Genomic DNA, 7,315 nt, shown 5'->3' with positions numbered 1-7,315 from the left:
TAAGAGATGTACTATAGGTGAGAAATAGGAATGTGGTTTAAACATTAAACATTAGATATTTTTTCCTTTAAAATCCAAGCTTAGACATAAAATGTGGTTGGAATATGCTTCTTGTAATGCCCAGAGCAAGCTTTTGTTCTCACCTGAGTGTTTTGACATTGCGTAATTGGATAGTAAACAAATTATGTCACATGCTTGGATTGTACTTCTTAATAATTTGAAGAGCCACTAGAGGGTGCTACTTTGTTAGGAAAATATAAGCACCTCCCAATAGTAGCGTTCAGTCTGCAGCCAGCGGCGACGTCTGATGTTAGGGGCCAGAACTGAGCTCTGCTGTGAGTATCCGGATATAATTTATTCATTTATCGTTTATGTCGGAAGTAAATAGCAATAGTGTAGGTAAGCCACAAAAGTTGATTCCAGTAAAATCCTAGCCTTTTCTTTCAGTGAAGGTCTCTAGTAGTGCTGTTATGGAAAAGCTGTGAATATTCTTCCTAAACAAAATTGTGAGGCTATAGCACTTTCTTTCAGGAGATAAGCTGGCTTTTATACAGGTGTTGCATTTTGACTAGATAGCTGTTGCTTTAATTTTGGTATAATGATTTTTTTTTTTTTGGTCTTTGGTAGTTTTTATTATAAGGATTGGTGGAAACAAAGATCTTGTATTATGTTTGCCTCTAAAAAATATTTCAGTGATCCAAAGGTCACAAATATATTCAGGTGGGTGAAGTATAAACTAAGTATCTGACCTTCATTTTTGTTGATTTAGATAAATCTTATGTCACTGAGAGGTTTTTATGAGGTGTCAGGTTTCAATTATGAAGAACAGTTTGGAGTCTGTAGTTCATGTTCAGTGGTGAGTGAATCAGTCAGCATGGATTTAGTCAAAAGATTTCTGCATATAAAATATTGTCTTTTCAGCTGACCATGAGGTAATAATAGCTGAGAGAGATGAAGAAATTAATGGTAGACAAGATAATTTTAATTCTTCAGTAGAAATGAAATGTATGAAAACTGGGGTTTTTCTGTGTATGTATGTCTGATCCTTGATAGAAGAGTTAGCTTCTTTAGGGATTTTTACTCCAGTACATTTTCTGAACTATTGTACAAGGTAGGGAGAAAGAGTTTCTGATTTGACTTGTGTTAGTGAACATCTAAAAAGTTTCAGGCAAAATGATGTGGAATTATCTGTTTCCTAAAGTCTTCTGAGTTCTTCAGAACTAAATTAACTCATCAACAGTCTTGGTTGGACTTGATGATTAAAGAAGAATAATTTAGTCAGGAGACTGGTTTATGGAATGTGTGTGTGTACGTGTGTGTGTACGTGTGTGTATGTGCATTTAAGTACAAACTTGAGAGATTATGCTAGTCACAATCAACCTTGCCTTTAATTTTTGTGATAATTCAAATTCTTTAAGTTGTTTCATGTTTATCTTCTGGAAAATTTTTTCTGAGGTAGGCTTGATGGCGTGTGGAAAGGAAGTATCACTGTTAAAATGTCTTTAATTCTGTCCTCAAATGCTATATGGAAAATTTGACACTGGTGATATTTGGGTGGCACTAAAAGAAAAAATAAATTCCTCTGTCTTTTTCATTAATTTGATTGTCTTTTTACTGAAGTTCATTTGGGAATAGGAATAAAATGGAATAGGTTATTTGGTTGTCCCTATCAGGTGACTAGGGGAACTATCCTTTCCTGGGTAGTAAGAAAGGGAATTATCATGTTTCTGCTGAATTTTTATAGATGAAAAGTCCTCTTTTAATTTGCCAACTGTATGAAAGTATGAATTATAGAAAATAATATTTAACAGGGAAGTTGGATTTTTTTAAGTCCTCTGATTCTGATTTGCCACTCTTGGTTGTGACTACTGGCGTTACCCTGAAATTAAACCTTAGACATGACTAAATTCTAGGTGTGTTTGTTGGTAAGAAAAAGTGATGTCTATTTGATTTGCATCAGAGATTTGTTGGGAGCGACTTATAAAATGTGCCCCCAAACTATAAAGACCAGTAGAATCCTTGCCCAGCTTTGTGATCATCAAAATGAACCTTACCGGATAAATTAAAGACTAGTAAGAAAATACTCCCTTCCCATTCCTTGATTTTCTTCAGCCTTCCAGCTTCTCATATCAAACGTTATTATCTTAGAAATAGTTATATTATATCTCAACCTGACAACCGATATGTGGGTGTACTGATGAGGAAGGTAGAAAAAGTTTTTCTCAGTTAGGTGTCACTGCCAACACTCTACAGCTGTGCTTTTGCTTTTATCTTCTGCATAACTTCTAAACAGCCCAATTTCTCCTTTAATGAACATTGTGTTCTTTGCTTCTTAAACTCAGATGTTTAAGTACATGAAATTCCCTTTATTGATTTAAAGCAGAATGGATATGAAATCGGAAATATTGTGCATGGGATTCTTATTTTTTGCCAAGATTTTCTCATTTGGAAACTTGAAGTTTGAAGGGCTTTTTAAATAGCTTCTTTTGCTTTTTCTCTCAAACCCTGAATCTAGTCTTTCCTATTTCACCACACTGTGCTAAACATTATGAAAGAATCCTCTTTATTTGCTTTGTATATCCTTAAAGAGGCCCAACAAATGAAAAGACAGTTTTTGGTTTCCCTGTTTAAGTTGATAACATAGATATTATATTCATTTCATTCTTACTTATAGGTGTGGTGTAAAATAGATGGGAATCAAGGTGATCAAACATCACTTTTATTATTATTTTTTAAAAAGATTTTATTTATTTATGCATACAGAAGTGGGGTACAGACCAGAGGTGCAGGGGCTGGTGAGAGGATTCACCAGAGACAGAGTGGGGAGCAGAACAGGCAGATCAACAAAGTACACTGCTGAGGGGAGCAGCAGGCGGGTCAGGAGCCGTCTGCCACACCATGTGGGTCACGTCCAGGGTGGAGGATTGAACTCGCACTGAAGTGGCTGCCGCCAGCTTGCTTTGCTGCGTCCTAACCCATTGCGTCACCAGAGAGGGCCCAAAATGATTCTATCTTAAGAATCAGCACAGTCAGGTAGCTTGAATCTGCCTGGGTAATGGTCTGCCCACATCACACCTAAAGGCAGGGTAGAGTGTGTTCAGTTTCTCAGGGAAGCTGGTGCCCTCAGAGATGTAGAAAAGAGACTGAGCTTTCTGAGCTAAGTAACTCACAATGAGTCACCATGAGCTCTTTGGGAGAGATACCTTAGAAAAGCCACATCAGAGAAACCTGAAGAAAGGAAAGAATATCCCAACCCCCAATCTATCAAAGTATTCTGCAGTAGTTATTTTCTTTATGGAGCTTAACTATTAAGCCTGTGGAAAACAAGATTGTTGGAATCATGTGGGTCTGCTCGGAATACTGGTGAGAACAATACAATTTTCCCCTGGAAAGATCCAAAGGGGTCAGCCTGTTTTAAAGCTGAAAATTTTCTCTCCTTTCTATTTCCAAATTAGTATCCATCTATATTTTTCTAGCTTATTAAAGGTTTGCCATGATATAAAATGACTGTATGGAACTAGTCTAACAATTACAGCTGAAAAATTATAAATGTAAATATAAATTTTCCCAATTATTTTATTCTTCAACAAAAACTAAAGTTCAGATTTAAACTAAAGTTAAACTGAACTTTAACTTTCAAATGTATTAAAACTTCGGATCACATTATTGTACCTTTGACATTTCAAAGAAATTAATAAGAAATATCAACCTTGCCTACTTCTTAGCCACTACAGAGTGTTCTTGGTGACCGGAAGTGACTTTCTTTTAGCAAAGTTATTTATTATAGGAACAATGCAGTTATTTTTTTTTAAGATTTATTTATTCGTACATAACTGGGGTACATGCCAGAGATGCAGAGGGTGAGAGGATTCACCAGAGACAGAGCAGGGAGCAGAACAGGCAGATCGACAAAGTACACTGCTGAGGGGATGTGCTGTGATTTAAACGGCTCTGCCACCAGGGAGGGCCAATGCAGTTCTTTTTACTACTTAGAAAGTGGTATTAATTCGTTGCCAAGTTTCTTATGTATCTCATTAAAAAAAGGGTTCACAGGATTATTATGATAATGAACCTCTCCCACCAAATAAAGGAAAAAAAAGTAATACTTAGTCCCTAAGAGAGTTTGGAAAATTGTATTACCTAAGCTCAAAATTTAGTGAGGCATGTGCATATCTAGTGTGTGGCTGTATTTCTCAAACTATTATTGTGTTATAAACAAATTCATTGTAAATCAATGGTCATTCAATACAATTTTATTATCAGAAGGTTCCAGGGGAGACTGAGAGCAGTTTTATTTTAGTCTGATCTGCCACTGTAACTATGCTGATTTTTAAGAATCTGTGGCTTGGCAACTTGAATTCAATTGGGATAAATCACTTATAAATATTACCAGGGGTCCCAGGAAATTTTTGCATTCTGGGAATTGCATTCTATAAATTAGTCTCTTTTCCTGGAAGGGGATATTTGAGACATGGTTGGCCAGCTTCTGAATTGCAAGGTTTCTACACTTCTAATTTGGCAGACTTTTGGGCCTTTATTTGGGTCATCCTGCTGTTGATTAAATGTGCATTTTGCCTAGAGTCAACCTCCCTACCCTCCTGAGCCAAGGTGACTGATTCCAGTGTTTTTACTGTAAAAAAGTTTAGCCCTAAATTTTTTCCTCTTTCTCTTCTCCTTCCTTATTGTTATAGCTGGAGAAACATCTTCAACAATTCACTCTTTTTTTTTTTTTTAAGTTTGTGGAGTTGGAGAGGTTTAGTGAGAACAGACATCTCTGTTCTTCTAGAAAATGTTAACTGGCATACAAAAATTAAAGCTAAGAATTTACACTTCAAATCACTCATAGAACTTAGGCTCTTGTGTTAAAGACAGTGTTTACATCCATGGTTGAGAACCAGAGTAAAATAAAGAAAAAAATGTTTCATTCACTTTCCACATACAATATATAGTTCAAGGTCTTTGTGGCTAATATGTCTCTAAGCTCTAGGAAGCTTAGCCTGTGTAAAACAGCTTCTCACTTTATAAAAATAGTCACAAACTTATGGACAAACCCCGATAAACCCTACTTGTCCACCAAACGTAAAATCTATTATGACATATCATTTTAAAGTTTTAGACTTGCTACATTTTTTGGTACTGATTGATTCTAAGCACACCACACCACTACTGACCTAGCTGCAAGTTGCAATGCAAGCTTCCCTCTGTATACCAAAGACACAACAGCTAGCTAGCCTGACCTCACTCAGTGCCTCAAAATTCAATGCTATTTTCTTTCCCATATTGCATGCCATGTCTATTTCTCAATATTCTTGTTTCAAGGCATATTATACTAATACTCCCTTGCATTGAACTTTCAAATTGTGGGCAGAGGTGGAGACTGCCCTCTAAAGCATGGGATTTGAGTAACAGTAGTGAATGTGTATATTTTGTAGTAGCTGGATCGTAGAGCAGGAACATCTGGAGAAGTGAGACTACTCATCTGTTTCTTTGCAAAAACTCACCAATTAGGTTACTCACTCCATCTTAAAGCACAAGAAACTAGAGATATTTAGGACAAATCTCTCCTCAAATCCTCCAGTTCTTTCAGAGAAATGGAGAAGTTCTATTCTTCCTTAACAGAAATTGTTTGAATTTTCCCTCTATGGATTCCTTTGATAGCCTGTCCTTGAAACCAATTGCATTCTCCAGAATAAAAACACCAAATCAAACAAACATAAATACCTATGTATTCTAAATAATTGATAAGCTCAACAGTTGAATAACTCAACAGATGCATCATCATTTTTTGTGCTTACACAGTTTTCCCCAGGTGTTTTACATGTTATTTGTAACTGATTACCTCAGATTCTCAATATAAAACATTTCTGGAAATTCTTGGGCCAGTCTCATATTCAGAAGTTGATTGGAAAGATTTTAAATAACAAAATTGGGAAAAAAGGAAGTAAATAAGAAAATGATTCACATTGTGCATTGATAAAGGGAGATGTAACTATGTTAAGTGCAAAGAGGAAGCAGTTGTAAAAGCATGTGGCAAGTTTGTAAACTACCACATGAAGTCAAAAGCTTACCTTTTATATTCACTGCAAATGGATTGCAATTTGAAGTCCACAGTTCCTATTATAAGAGTTTTGGTATTAACTTAAAAAGTGTAGTTCGGGCCCTCTCTGGTGGCCCAGCAGGTAAAAGCGCAGCACTATGAAGCTAAGGCCACTTCAGCTTGAATTTGATCCCGCCCAGCCCCTGAAGTCTGTGTGGCGCTGCAGACCTCTCCTGACACTCCCGCAGCGCCCCTCAGCAGTGTACTTAGTCTGTGGATCCGTTCTGCTTCCCACTCTCTCTGGTGAATCCTCACCGCCTCTGCACCTCTGGCCTGTACCCCAGTTCGGTAACATAAAATAAATAAATCTAAAAAAAAAGTGTAGTTCCATTTTCTCTAAGAAACAGAGCCTTGATCTTTTAAAGTGTTAAGTGATTTCCTAAGCCTGAGTCCATAGTCACCAGTTGAGCCAGTGAGTGGGACCAGAGACAGTGCTTGTCTTAATGGTTGGTATCAGAAGTTGCTGAGATTCTTGTGAAATGCAAGCGCCCCAGGCAAGACACCCTGACAAAGATGAAACTTAACTATAGAAAAATGTTGGAAACATCAACTCAAGATATGAAGGAAAAAAACTATGTATATTTTGGAAGCTTAGATGAATCAAATTTCCCTTTCAATTTTTAAAATAATGTCATGAAATTATTTTATTGGTAATAGCTTTGTAAGAAAAGAACTCAAAACACAATTATTACAAGAGGTTCTAATCTGTGTCCTAAGTAAGTTTAGTGTATGTAAAGTTTCTATTCAGAGACCTAATTAACAACTTGCTATTTTGTCATTTTGTTTAAATGCTGAGGTCAATAATGCATTCTCTTGTCTTAATGAAATATCCCCTTTCAGTGTTAACCAGTTTTCTTATGGGATTTACATTATATAGTATGTTCTGCTGTAATTTGAGAGTAGAGCTTGTTTTGAGAACATGAAATTTTTCCAATGCATTTAATATTCTAGGAAATGATTTGAACATCACACAAATTTTATCCTTGTTTCTGTACAATTTTGTTTTGAAGAAATTCTAGGTGGATGCAGTAAACTTCAGCCAGTGGAATCCAGCTATAGAATAATTGTCTCTCTCTCTCTCTCCTCCTCTTCCCTCTCCCTCCCCTCTCCTCCCTCTCTCCCTCCCTCCTCAAATATCTGTGCCTTACCTCAATTCACATTCACCAAGCCCACCCACATCTAATGTTAGGACATTTAGACTCACAAGCTGAAATCCTT

General features: G+C 36.5%; 1 protein-coding gene across 1 annotated transcript in view; it reads left to right on the top strand.

Annotated features, from left to right (window-relative positions):
- The first annotated feature begins 305 nt into the window (after nucleotides 1-305).
- The window catches only part of ARHGAP24 (Rho GTPase activating protein 24), a 644,333-nt gene continuing 637,323 nt past the window's right edge, over nucleotides 306-7,315 (top strand). Inside the window, exon 1 of the mRNA XM_012724157.1 lies at nucleotides 306-335. The gene's annotated coding sequence lies outside the window, so the exon portion shown is untranslated. The remainder of the gene's footprint in view (nucleotides 336-7,315) is intronic.

The sequence above is a fragment of the Condylura cristata genome, unplaced genomic scaffold (genome assembly GCF_000260355.1).
Source record: "Condylura cristata isolate star-nosed mole 26May11 unplaced genomic scaffold, ConCri1.0 scaffold00012, whole genome shotgun sequence".
In the NCBI taxonomy this organism is placed as follows: domain Eukaryota; kingdom Metazoa; phylum Chordata; class Mammalia; order Eulipotyphla; family Talpidae; genus Condylura; species Condylura cristata.
The sequence above is the reverse complement of the archived record's forward strand: the minus strand, read 5'-3'. Positions and strand labels throughout refer to the sequence as shown.